The sequence below is a fragment of the Artibeus jamaicensis genome, unplaced genomic scaffold (genome assembly GCF_021234435.1).
Source record: "Artibeus jamaicensis isolate MK-2021 breed Jamaican fruit bat unplaced genomic scaffold, CSHL_Jam_final contig_956, whole genome shotgun sequence".
In the NCBI taxonomy this organism is placed as follows: Eukaryota; Metazoa; Chordata; class Mammalia; order Chiroptera; family Phyllostomidae; genus Artibeus; species Artibeus jamaicensis.
The window spans coordinates 301,793-315,209 of NW_026522021.1; the positions used below are offsets into that span (position 1 = coordinate 301,793).

The window sequence follows — 13,417 nt, forward strand, 5'->3', positions numbered from 1 at the left end:
CAGCAATCGGCGGCGGCGGCGCCCGTGAGGAGACAGAGGGCGCGGGGGCCGTGGGGGCCCGCGGAACTGCCCTGCCGAGCCCATCCGAGGAGCCGGCCCGGAGACGGTCCGGACAAGAGGGGTCGGAGGGCCTGACTCGAGCGCCCGGCGGAGCGCAGCGGTCAGCAAGGAGGTGAGAGCCCCTGGTGGGCTGGGGGCATTTCCCAGAGGGGCTGGGGCTGTCAAACCTCGGGCCTTCCCAGCTGGGCTGGGGTGCTCCGAGTCTACAGAACCCCCGCCAGAGGGTAGGTTGGGTGACTACTAGGGTGTTTGGTCGGAGATGCGAGGCACCTGGGGAACAGAGATGAGGGACGTTGCTTATTTCACAAACAGGAATGGAGAAAGTGAGAGCCCTGCGGGGTCATGGACAGGACTCCTCTTGGCATAAATGACCATGGCCTGCCCCATGAGAATGCTGGAGAGCTGACAAACTGCCAGTCCAATTGCCGTCCCCCAACTGAGGAGAAGGATTTGCTCCCTAGGGAAGCGAGCAACCGATGCAGGGACCCTGTGGAGATGGTGGTCACTGGGAGGGGTGGAGGGAGCAGGCCCCCACCTGAAAGCTGGCTTCTGTCCAGCAGGGAGTGGCAGCACAAGGGACAGCCTGGCCCCTTTCTCACTTGCCCATATGCCTCTGGGGAGGCAGGAGCTGGCAATGAGAATTGGGTCTCTCTCACACAGAATGCCATTTACTCTCCCACTGGGAAGAGGATGGAGGACACTGAAGTGAAAATAGCCACTAAGAGTTTAGGGAGGGTTTCTGTGGGCTCTCTGGATGCCCAGGGAGAGTTCCTGGGGCTCAGAGTGGGCCCAAACCTAAAGAAAATTCCTGGTATAAAGGAGAGATGAGAGAAGAGACGCAGCCTCTGCCTTGCATCCTCCTCCCCCGCCCTCCTAGGGCTTTTGCTTGGACAGTGTTGAGCCTCCTGCAGTTCCTGCTTCTGGCAGCAGGTTCATTGTGGGGATGGATTTGAGGGAGAGCAAGAGAAAGGCAGCCAGTTCTGGCCTGGTACTTTAATACCTGTGCTCTGTCCTAGCCATAAGTTCTCACTCCCCTAAGATCTCACTAACTCACCTACTTCTTCTGGTATTAGGGAGCCTGAGCTGTTCTTTTGTCCTGAGTCAAGAAAAAAGGCAGACACTTCAATAGAGAGCAAGACAGGGGCTGGAGAGTTTCTCTGTCAAGGGGCATCTTAAGGTCATGTCCCCAGCATGTGCCAGATTCTTCCCAGCCAAAAATAGGACCAAGCTGGCTGGGAAGTTGCTCCCACACAACACCAGCTTCTTGGTTCCTTCATTTTATACCCCAATCCCACTCTCCTGTGAGGGATGAGGTAGGAATTCTTGAAGAGTGAAGAAAGACTTGATTGGATTTTAAGAGGTGTGGGTTTGGAGTCATGGATTCTGATGTCTGAGAGACATGGGTTCAAATCTAAGCTATGTGACTTCAGAGAGCCACATAACTTTTCTGAGCCTGTTTCCCAATTTGTAAAACAAGAATTGTGTAGCATTAATAGTATCTACATTATTGTTCGAAGAAATAATCCACATAATAGATGAGAAACTATTTTTGAGCTGTAAAACACTGGGCAAGGGTTAGTAAATTAAGTGCAAGTAAGAATTTCTTAAGGAGGAGGTGGATAACGGTGGGAAAGTTTTCAGCATTGTCTAAAGCACGTCTTTCTCTTTCCCCAGAGGAGGTGGGCACTGGGTGAGGGCCTGATACCAGGCTCCATGCCAGGCACAATGCTACAGCTGACTCAGTTAATCCCCACAAAAACTTCACAAGGAAGCCATCATTGTCTTTATTTCACAGCCAAAACACAAGAACTGAGTGACTTTCCCAAGGTCATGAAGCCACACAAGCTGCCTTCCCTAGGGCAGAAGTGGAGCTGATCATCTGTCCCAGCCCCTTGATATCAAGGCCCAGTTAAATGTCAGTGTCTTGATTCATGCTGCCAGTGTTCCAGGTGGAGAGCCTGAGGCATAGGGGTCAAGGTGTGCAGTACAGGGAGGAGCAGACTGCCTCAAGGTCGCTGGGAGATTTGGAGGTGGAATGTCCTTTGAACTGGCCACCTGAGTGCCCCCACACCCCTGCCACTGTCATGCCTGCCAAAGGGGAAACAGGAATCTGACAGGCCCATCTGCTCACTGCTGTACCCACTTCTCATGTCCCAGGCCTGCCAGCCTCTTGCTGACCTCTGCAAGCCGGTGACTGCCAGTTCCTTTCTGAAGCAGTTAGACCTCACCCTCTGAAATGGGGCCTTGGTCACGAGCAACTGCCCCATTGCTGGCATGTGCCTCCCCTACTGACTTGTCTCTTCCTCTGACCCCTTCATACTGCCCCCAGGGGGCAGAATCATAGTTCCTCCTGTACCAGCAGCCAGCCCAGGACTCTGTGGAGGAGATGGGGGAGCCCGCCCTCCTCTTTAACTCTCATACTCTGAGCCCCTGCCACAGACCTGTCACCTCACTTACATTGTCTTACTTCACCCTCATATAACCTGGTCCTTTTCACAGAAGAGCAAAACAAGGCCTGGAAGTGACATGACTTCCCCAAGGTCATGGAGCAAAGTCTTGGAACAACCCTAGCCCACTGCCTCAGGGACCCAGTGTGGCCTCTATGACACCACTCTGTCCTCAGTTCTTCAGGTTCTCCTGGGGGAGGGTCAACCAGGGCACAGCGGGTCAGCGGGAGTTGGAGGGTAGCACATGTCGGAGGTAACAGAAGAGCTCTGGGACAGGAGTCCAAAGACTTTCTTTCTGCAGCCATGTCTGACCCTGTCTTCTTGTATGACCTTGAGCAGGGCCCTTCCTTCTCTGGGCCTCAGAGTCCTCAACCACAAAATGGTAGGGCTTGACTAGATGACCCCAAAGGCCCTACCAGCACCAAGATTTTAAAATCGGTCTGCTCTATAAATCTGTATGTTGGGAAGCCTGTGGGTCCATCTGCAGAAATAGAAGCCATCTCCAGGGTTTCAAGTTTGATTTATTCATTGGAACTGAGATTAAAAATGCACCTATCTCTCTCACCTACAAATTTGAGGACTTAACTGAAGGGGGAAAATATGACTTGGAGAGGCCCAATAGGTCACCTGGAGATCCCAGGCTGAAGCCCTTCTGGCCCAGGACACTGGAGGTGCCCTGTGCACACCTGCCAAAGCTGTTTGCCAGAGTCCAGGAGGCCCCAAGACACACATGCACAGGCCCCTTGTCCAGGAAGGCAGCAGGGGTGTGGTGGCTGAGGCTTATTTGTGGAGTCTTGGGGGCAGGGAGGGATTTTGCAGCTAATGCTCTAAAGAAAGGATGCAGGGGCCTGCAGAGGGGGTGGGTCGGTATGGCAACTAGTCCAGGCCCAGTGGGGAGGGGCAGCCAGACAAGAAATGGAGACGTTCCTTCTTAATTCCAACACCTGGGCTCGGTGAAAGGATGGGGAGCTCAGAGAGGAGGAAGGGTTTAATGAGGAAAGAAAAGATCAGAGAGAGGGCACTCAGTAAGAGTGGGCTCAGAGAGGAAGGGGGTTTGAGAGGTGCTCGATGAGGGAACAGAGAGAGCAGTGAGAGGGAGGAGACCCAGAGGAGCAGAGGGGCCTCTGGCCACAAGGGGCTCTTTTAGAGACCCCAGTCAGACCCAGTCTTGATGCTCATGGTGGCTTAGTGCCTGCTGATACCATAGAGTTTCTGTCCCTTCACCTTCCTCTGGGTCATGAGCACCAGAAGGCAACAGCTCCATCCCCAGGGGCCAAGTGCATCCAGAATGGGGCTCTCAGGGGGGGCCCAGGCAGATGGGCCAGTCCCAGGTTGACCAGGCTGACCTTTGACCTGAAAGGACGGCTCCAGCAGTCATGTGGTCCTTGGCTCCAGAGCAGCCCACAAAACCCAGGGTCTCTCATCCCATCACCAAAATCCAGGCAGCCTATTCATTTGCAGCACTGCTTCCTCAGCAGTCAGCCTGGCCTCGGCCTCCTGCCGTCCCCGCCCTGGCCTGCTGCCCACTGCAGAGGCTGCTGTGCCAGCTGGAGCTGGTGAGGGCTATGAGGCAGCCTGGGCCCAGCAAACCGGACCTTGGGGTACAGGCAGCTTTCTGCACTGGGGAGCTCTTGGCCTTCCACTTTCTAGCTTTGAGTATAGCCTGTGGCTTTGAGCAACTCCCCAGGACTCCCCAGGATGGAGACATGTAAAAGTAAGTTTCATTGAAGTCTTTTGATTTGAAAAACCACACATCTTTATTGTACAAGACTTGGAAATAGAGAAACCGAGGAAAATAGGGATCGACAGTAGTCCCACCTCCCAAAGATAGCCACTGTGAGCAAAGCAAAGGGGAGAATTTCCTTCCAGGATTTTGTCCGCGTGTTCACAGATCCATAGACTTAAATAACTGGGAACACGCTGTTGGGGAAAACCAGTATCTTCTTTTTTTATTCCATCACGAGAACTTTCTGATGCCTTTCAAGATTCTTCAAAAAGCTTTCTTTTAATGGCCCCATGAAGGCTGGGCGTGGGGGCAGTCGCTTCTCAGAGCCAGCGAAAGCTGCTGGGAGAAGCTTGCCCCTCCTTTCCCCTCCTGAGCGGGGCACAGCTTCCAGGCCTGCTGGCTGTGGTGGTTTCCCTTGGAGGGGCTGGCTCAGGGGCCTGTGCCCGTGTCAGCCAGGGACTGAGGGGAGCCTGCTTCCTCAGCCCAACCACTGCCGGCATTAAGGTGGGTAGGGCCAAAGCTTCTGGGGGGAGGGGCAGCATGAGAAAGTCTGGGGGAGGGGGAGAGCCTGGATGTAACCAGACCTCAGAAGAAAGAGTTCAGAACTGAAAATCAGGCAACGGCCAATCTTCTGGGCTCAGATCTCATCTGGGCCTCGATCTCCACAACCGGGTCTTTTCCTCGCCTGTAAAATGGGCATCATGATACTTTCCTCCAGGTGTGGCGTGAGAAGCGACTCAGGCAATGGGTGTGAAAGCCCCTGAGAAAGGAGAATACCCAGTGCACTCCCCAGAGATGGTGGTCGTGTGAGTGTGTGACCACACTGTCAACATCTGCCAGCTCCCCCTATGTTCTGGGCACAGTAGGAGCACTGGGGACACCCTGACCTTGAGGAGCTCCCAGACTAGTGGGAGAGGGAGGTATGAGGACACTGACAGTAATGACCTGTTGAGATTTTGCTGGGACTAAGATGTCCACGGTGATGTGGCAGCCAGAGGAGGCTCCTGGGAGAGGGGCATTGAGGTTGGGCCTTGGAGAGTGACAGTGAAGGTACCAGAGCCGGCAGACACATGGCGCTCCAGAGAACAGTGTGGACAACAGCACAAAAGTTCTGGTGAGCTAAGGGGACAGTGAACGACCAAATGTAGTCACAGCACACAGGGCGCTCCTGAGAAGAGAGGGCAGCCAGGGGGAGTGGTAGGCTGGGCTAGGTCTGGAAGGTTCTTGAAAACCACCACAAGAGCTAAGAATTTGTTTGGAGATCAACAGCAGTCATGGAAGGCTTTGGAGCAGAGTCAAGAATGTCAGATGTACACTTTGGGAAGCTCACTCTGGCTGCATTTGGTAAGGGGAGGAGAGACAGAGAGAAAGAGACCAAGGACAGAGAGGCTGGGGAGGAGGTGACTGCACAGTGGGAGAGGTACAGGCGCTGGGGACACTCCTCTGGAAGATTTGACAGGGATGTATGTGCCCGTGCTCCAGGCTGGGTTCACTCAGGGAGAAAGAGACCCATGGAGCCGGCACAGGGTGAGAAGTGAGGCATCTGTCTTCCATGCCTGTCCCAGCTGCTGGCACAGACCGCAGTGTCAGACAGAGAGCCCCAGGCTGGGGTGGGGGAGCTTCAGGACTGGCGGAGGAGCCCAGCCCTCCCTTCTGGGGTGGTAGGGAAGCTGGGACACTCCGCAGACCTTGCGTCTGGGCAGTCCTGTCTCCCCTCCCTGTTTGGCTCAGTGACACATGCTTCTTGATCCTTGTGACCTACCCATTATTGTTTCCAGTAATAAGGGAGGTGCACCTCTCTTCTCTGCCTCCCAATTTCTGTCTTCCTCTGTCCCTTGCTTCTCATACATTAGAAAGCATAGATAGATGGTCATTCATTCATTGATTCATCAAACATTTTTCTGAAGGCTCAGTTATCTTTGTCATCCCTAAACCCTGTGGGAGGCACTGGAGAAAGGGAGGAGCTACCCTCAGTCTCATGAGGAGCAAGACCCCTAAACTGGTGGATGTTTGAGATGGAATATGGTGATGTGGAAGCTGGGTTATGTGGTTATATGGCTGCTGGGCAGCTGGGTGGCAGGATGGTTGCCTACCTGGGTGACTTTGGAGCCAGTATTTACTGATGGACCTCAGAGGATGAGTGCAGGTTTGCCAGGGGGAGAAAAAAAGGAACAGTACTTCAGTCACAGGGAACAACATGAGAAAAATAATGGAGAAGAAAAGAGCACCAGGCATTTGGGATGTAGTGTGGCTGGAGAATAAGGGCCTGGCCTGAGAGGCAAAGGACCAGGCTGGGGAAAGAGGTCTCATGAGGGGCTGTAGCGTTAGGCAGGGGAGCCTAACCATCCTCCTGTAGGCAGCAGAAAAACCACGGGGTGTTTCAGGCAGGTAAGCACACAGCCAGAACTGTTCCAGGAAGGTCACCCCGGAAGGACAAGCATGATTTGGACAGATGGAGAGAGCAGGGGGCCTGCGGTGTGCTTTCAGGACACAAGTCACACGGCCTAGCGCCTCTCCTACTGCGGCTCCTGCTCCTCCCAACCCAGGACATGCAGAACCGCAGCAACCATGGTCTCTAGATGCAGAGTCCTGCCTGAGCATTTCCAGAACATTCTATGAAAAGCAGATTCCTGGGACCCATCTACTCAGAATCTGAGAGTGGGGCCGGGGAGGTGGGGGCCTGCATTTTTAACAGCTTCTAGGTGACTGCACATGCTAGAGCTCAGAACCAGTGCCTCGCTGCTCTGCGCCTGCTGTTCCCTTTTGCTGGATTCCCTTCTTCCTCTTCCTCTACCTCCTTGAACTTCAGACTCTGCTCGCATGTCTTCTATGCAGTGCCTGTTCTGGGCCCTCTCTTCCATGCCCCCCCCACAAGTGCCCAGTACTACTTCATTCTTGGCCCCTTTTACACTCTGTCCTGGCTGGTTGTTCACCCTCCCATCTCCCTCAGTAGTCCTCAGGAACACTCATCTAGCATTTCCCACATGTCAGCCAGCGCTCTGGGGGCTTCAGGGGCGCTGACTCATCCTATGAGTCCTCACAGCATCCTATGAAGGAGCCAGGCCACAGTGGAGGATCCTGGGGCGTCCATGCATCGCCCAGTGGAGATGCGGTAGGACCACAGGGGCTGCACTGTTCTGGGATACCCCAGACTAGGAGTCCTTTGAGGGCAGGTCCCCAGTGCAGGCACAGGGTGTGGCAGATGGGAGGTGCTCAGTCTCGCCATCTGTAGGATGGGCGTAAGGATGGCAGTTCCCCGCCAGGGCTGCTGTAAGGCTTGGGGAAGTCTCTAGTCTTAATGGGGTTGCAGGCTGTGCGGTGTGTGGTCTGAGTGGGGTGTGGGGGGAGGGGGTGGCAGAAAATGCCAGGACTCCTCACAGGTATTCAAGGGTGAACATTTCCCAGAAAGAAGGCCTTTCTCTGTCCTTTGTTGAGCTGAAGTTCAGCCTCTCCCATTAAATTCAGACCCTCTCAACACTGGCCAGGGGCCAGGAGAGAGCTTGTGGTTGGCGTAGGGTTGGACGACCTGATGGCAGCTCTGTGGGCTGATGGCAGAACAAGGGGGAGACTGGGAGAAGCCGCAGCTGCAGGAGCAGCTCTCACTCTCAAGCTAACCTTCAGGGCCTTGCCCCTTCCCGGAGCAAGGAGAAACCCCCTCCCCACCATTCACGCCTCCCACCCACACTCCCTCAGGAATAGAAGGTTATTGTCAACGATGTTTTTAATTAACTGCTTAATTAACTATTTAGGTTAATCAGATTAATTGACATTAATTGGCTACCATTTGTCAAGGACCCTGGAAAGCTGCACCTCTCAGAGTTGAAGTGTGTGACTGGGGCTGGGCTGGGGAGCCAGGCAGGAGCCGTCACCATGCAGTGGAGCTGGGAGGAGCAGGGGGCCGGCAGTGGCAACACCAAGGACACCAGACAGCTGCCCAGGGCCAGCGCCCCTCTCAGCAGCAGGAGCAGCCCTCGGGCTGCTGAGCTCTGGCTCTTCACTTTTTGGGAAGTGCATCCCTCTCCCCCTTCCTTAGTTGCACTTTAAAAAAAGTTTGATGAGGGAAGAGCCCGATCCTTTTGATCCCTGGGGGCTATGAAGGCCTCGGAGGGGGAGAAACAATAAAATCCTAAATAAGCCACGATATAAGTAGGTCACCGTGTAACAACTGCTGGGATGAATTGTACATATGCAGTTTAAAAAGAGGGCGGATGAGCAGCATTGGGTAGATAAAATATGCAAAATATTAAACTGTGATAAATGATCAGATTTGCATTATTTAGTCAATTTCAGCCCCCAAAACCCATACTACATTTTTATGTGTTTTAAAGAACAACTTACAGTTTTAAATTATAGCACATGAAACAAAAAAGAAAAAAACTACTATGAAATTCATCCTACGCTTTGGAAAAAGAAAAAAAAAAGTCAACCCACTCAAAATTGAGAGTGCGAATTTGTCTTCAGAGCCGTTCTCTCAAGATTAAATGGCTCTCACATCCAGTCCAATGCCGAGCGGAAAGTTGGTAGCCCGCAGTCTCATCTTGATCTTGTCACTGACCGCCCCCCAAGGGTCACCTCTCCTCTCTGATGAATCCTTGGTCTGTATTCCTGAGAGAGTACTTACACAGAGCAGAGGGGGTGTGGATTTTGAATATTCTAGAGATGAATACTAATGCGAGGGGAGAAAGGGGTCCATTTTAGTGAGAGGGTCAAGCCTCTAGAATGGGGAGCACTTCCTGGCAGGTGGAGGGCTCCCCACTTGGTGACAGAGATCTCTAGCTTTGTAAGAGAAAACCTGGAGAATGAATGTGGGGTCTTCCCTCCGCCCTCTTAACTGCCCTACCCTGCAGCCCCTGGGGGGAAGAAGGACCAAGAGAGACTGGAGGCTGTTGCCTAGCAACGAGAGGCGCATCTGGATCGATGAGAATGGCAGCTGAGGCTCCAGCCTGGAGCCCGTCTCTCTTTGATCTCTCCCAGCCCAGCAGAAACCTGGGGGGGGATGCCCAGGGCAGCCAGCTTGATTAGAGCTGAGTCAATAGTGGGAATTTTCCATAATGAGATTGCGTGGGCAGTGGAGGCAGCTGCCCCTGGCTTTTCTTGTCACCTGCCCCAGTGGGTAGAAGGGCCTTATCTGTCTGCCCAGCACCCCCTTCCTGCTGATGGCTCCTGGGGAGACACATCACCACCCAACTTTGATGATTCTCAGTCTTGGACTGCCAGGGACTCAGAGCCCAGCTTTGCCCTGGTCCCAGGCTCCTGACTCGTCATCTGGTTGAGGACACTGAGGCCCCAAAAGGAAAAGAGATCTAGTTATAGAGCCACTAGCTCACCTTTCCTTTCCTCAACCCAGCTCCCAGGTGTGAACCTGGGAGGGTTGGGTCCTGAGGGGGAAGAGGTGGAGGAGAGGGGGAATGGAACTGATGAGAGTACATGGGCTCCTCTGACTTCACCCCAGGGTCACCCCCGCAGGCCAGCATGGGAGGGTCCTTGGAGTCCTGGTACATAGGGGCTCTCCCTAGGACGCCTCACCAATGTCATTTGGAGTGCACCCTCCCCAGGACACAAGGATCACCACCTCCACAACAGCCCAGGCCATCAGAGGCAGCTCAGCCTCGCAAAGGTCCTTTCTCAGGCTCCCATCCCGAATCTCCAGTCTAGCTCAGGCAGCCACAAGGAAGCTGCCTGCTCCCTGAAGGCCCCAGAAGAGAAGCAGAGTGGGCTAAGCAGGGACAGGGACTCCTTTGTCCCATAGTGTGCAGGGGAGACTAAAATACTGCTTGTTTGTTTTGTATCGGTACTGATTCATACAGGTCTGTCTACTGGGTGGAATGCGTTTTTGTATTATTTTCAGTGACAATATTGCATGCTCTGCCCTATTCCACTGGTCTCTCTTACTGGTTTACATTCATTTGCCAGTTCCCCACCGTCCTCTGTTGATGTACCCAGTCTGATTCAGTGTCCCCGTGGTCTGTCCTGGGCTACAGTAATCCACACTGGTCTTACCTAGGGGGACTGCCTGGACTGTGGGCCCCTGTGCAGAGAGCATACAGTGAGGTTTCGTTGTCTCTGGGACCTGCCACTCAGATCCTCTGCTCTGAGAACCCAAATCAGAGCCAAAAGGGACAAGAACAGGGGCCTTAGGCTGATGACAGACAGGAGCTTGGATGCCAGGCTGGTCCAGCCTAATCCTTCAAAGACAGAGCTGGACTCCAGCATTTACAAAGTGTGTGACAGTGTAGCCCGTGCAAATGCCAACACACAGTCTAGGCATACTGAGAGCGGGAACTGTTTTCACTGAGGTCCCAGGAGACGGCAGTGATAAAAAGCAAGCAGTGGGCTCCCCATCAGCGCAAACAGTCTGGGTTTCAACAGATGTCCACGGATGGCTGCTTTGTGCCAAGCTCTGTGCTGAGCACCAGGGACAGGAAGATGGAGGCTACCCGGTCTCTGCCCTTGGAGAGCCCTCACTAGGCCAGGCAGCAACCAGGCGCAATGGAACAAGTAAATGCTGAAAGTAGCAAAGAGAAGGTGAGGCTCCGGGAGCACAGCAGAGGTGTGTCCCCCGGGGAGGTAACGGAAGGCTTCACTGAGGAGGTGATGCTTGAGCAGAGTCTTGGAGGATGCATGGAAGGGAAAGAGCATTCCAGGTGGATAGGTCAGCGCTGACTAGTGTGTTCTCGTGTGGAGCAGAGTGCCAGATGTCTGAGAGCAGCAGGGGCTGAGGGGCTTTCTCCTGCCGTCAGTGGGCTTGCCCTCCTTCCCTTGCCTACTCTGGGTACCACATTTTGGCTCTGGGAACTTGGCCAGCCCCAGCACCTCTGTTGCACAGCACAAACTGAGACTGCAGGGAAGTCTGCAGGACATCTCCGTGCAGGGAAGTCTGCAGGACATCTCCGGGCCCTGCACAGAGACCCCTGGGCCCAGCACAGGGCTGAATAGGGGAGGGCAGGAGAGGGACCAGGAGCACTGTGGTGCAGGCCCAGGCCATGGTGCCAGCATCTCTGGGGGCCCAGCTGCCTGCCCCTCCTGGAACCAGAACTACACCAGCCCAGCCAGATCCAGCCGGGGACTCTGGCCAAGGACTTCCTCTGGCTCCGACAGGGACGGCAGGAAGCTCTGGCTGCTGAATAATTGAAAAGCAAGCTTTCAGCATTTCTCCCTCTCTCTCCCCTCCCCCAAAGCGTCTTCTGGAGGGTTGGGTAACAAGCAGCAGTGCCAGCATCTCCCGCCCTCCCCAGAGTCCCCAGGAGACAGAGAGGAAGTCACTTGGCTAACCCTCTCACTGCCGGCCTGCCCGCCCTTCCTCCCAGGCCTCACCCTGCAGCATCTTCTAACCAGTGAATACTGGTCTCTGCTGGTCCGTGTGGGTTGCTACCTGGGGAAAGTGACCTTGCTGGCTACTAGTCTTCACGAGCTGGTACTGATTTGGAATGGTAAATTATCTACATGATCTGTTCTGATTTATACTGATCTACATGGTTATCACACTCCTGTAGTGGGTTAGACTGGTTGCGGCCCAACACAAAATCGTAAATTTACTTAAAACCTTTATCTTTTTGCTCATCAGTTTTCGTTAGTGTTTGTGTATTTAATGTGTGGCCCAAGACAACTCTTCTTCCAGTGTGTCCCAGAGACACCAAAAGGTTGGACACCCCTGGTTATGGTAATGAGAAATTACTACTTACACATAGGACTTAGTACCCACAAGTCACTAAGGGTTAATTCCTTAAACCCTAAGGGGTTACTTGTAGTAACACCATTTCACAAATGAGGAAACTGAGCCCAGAGGTTAAGTCACTTCAGGACACATAGTAAGTGATTTGAACCTAGGCTGCCTCTCTGCCACTTGCTGATCTGCACACATTTGTCATGAGGTTTTTTTGTTTTTTTTTTTAATCAAGCCTATTTGTTAATGCATTGCAAGTCCTAGGTTTGTCTTGGTTAATGTGAACTGGGTTAATGTGGAATTAGAGCGACACCTCTCTCTAAAGGGCAAGGTCCAGCAAAAGTGAAGGCACAGGAGTCCTTTCCGAAATGCAAATCTGACCATGAACTCTCCAGCTCCAGAGCCTTCACTGGCTCCCTATGGCACAGTCCTAGCCTCTGCTCTCTACCATCCACTGTGCTCAGCTGTGCACAAGCCCATGCTCTTCCCTCTCTCCCCTGCACTTTCTTTACACACACCCCACACTCTGTCCAAGACATCCTTACTCCCCTTCTTTGTCCCACTAGCTTCTACTTATGCTTTAAGAGCTTTCCTCCAGCCCAGCTGATGTGGCTCAGTTGACTGAGTGCAGACCTGTGAACCAAAGATCGCCAGTTTGATTCCCAGTCAAGGCACTTGCCTGGGTTGTGGGCCAGGTCACCGTTAGTAGGCACATGAGAGGCAAACACACATTGATGTTTCTCTCCCTCTCTTTCTCCCTCCCTTCCCCTCTCTAAAAATAAATAAAATCTTAAACAAAAACAGAACTACACATTGGAAGACCTCCTAGCTATGCCTCTCCCCCTACACACCCCAGCTCCAGGGCCGAGATTGAGGTGGGCTGAGACGCACTGAGCTTCCTCGGACACAGTGGAGATGGGTTTTCTTCCCCAGTCTGACATTGACACTCACTCTTACAAAGACCCAGACTTAGTTCTACAATCTAAGTACGTGGTTTCATGTGTGTTTGTCAGTTTCATCACGTTTCTGACAGTTACAAAGACTTTTTCTTCCTCCAGGAAACTCAAGAGGCACGTCCCTCCCTACCTCTCTCCCACACTGGGCTTTTTCTCTGGAAGGGCTCCCACTGTGCTCGCAGCCCCTACCTAATGAGAAGGCAGCGCCCCATCACGGTCCCACTCCACCCTGGTCCTCTCAGCCCCAGGGCCCTGAGCCCTGCCCACCCTTGTCTCCAGTCTGCCCTGTCCCCCACCTGGATTCCCCCTTCCTCCAGAGCCACTCATCTTCCACAGGGCCAGTTCAAACACCGATGCCTTGGTGAAGCCTCCCCTGACCATCCCAGGCCAAGCTGACCTTCTCTGGTCTCTTATTTGCTCCCCTAGCACCAGGTCAGAGTGCGGGAACGTGTAATTAGCATCTGTCTTCACAACAAGCTTGTTACTTAAAGAATAAATGACCCCACCACACTGAGGTAAAGAACATTGACTTTACAGATGAGAACAGTGAGGTCAGGGAGTTTAA

General features: G+C 53.4%; 1 protein-coding gene across 1 annotated transcript in view; it reads left to right on the forward strand.

Annotated features, from left to right (window-relative positions):
* Window positions 1-22: 22 nt before the first annotated feature.
* SRRM3 (serine/arginine repetitive matrix 3) overlaps window positions 23-13,417 on the forward strand; it is a 53,499-nt gene continuing 40,104 nt past the window's right edge. The window contains exon 1 of the mRNA XM_037139163.2: window positions 23-172. The gene's annotated coding sequence lies outside the window, so the exon portion shown is untranslated. The remainder of the gene's footprint in view (window positions 173-13,417) is intronic.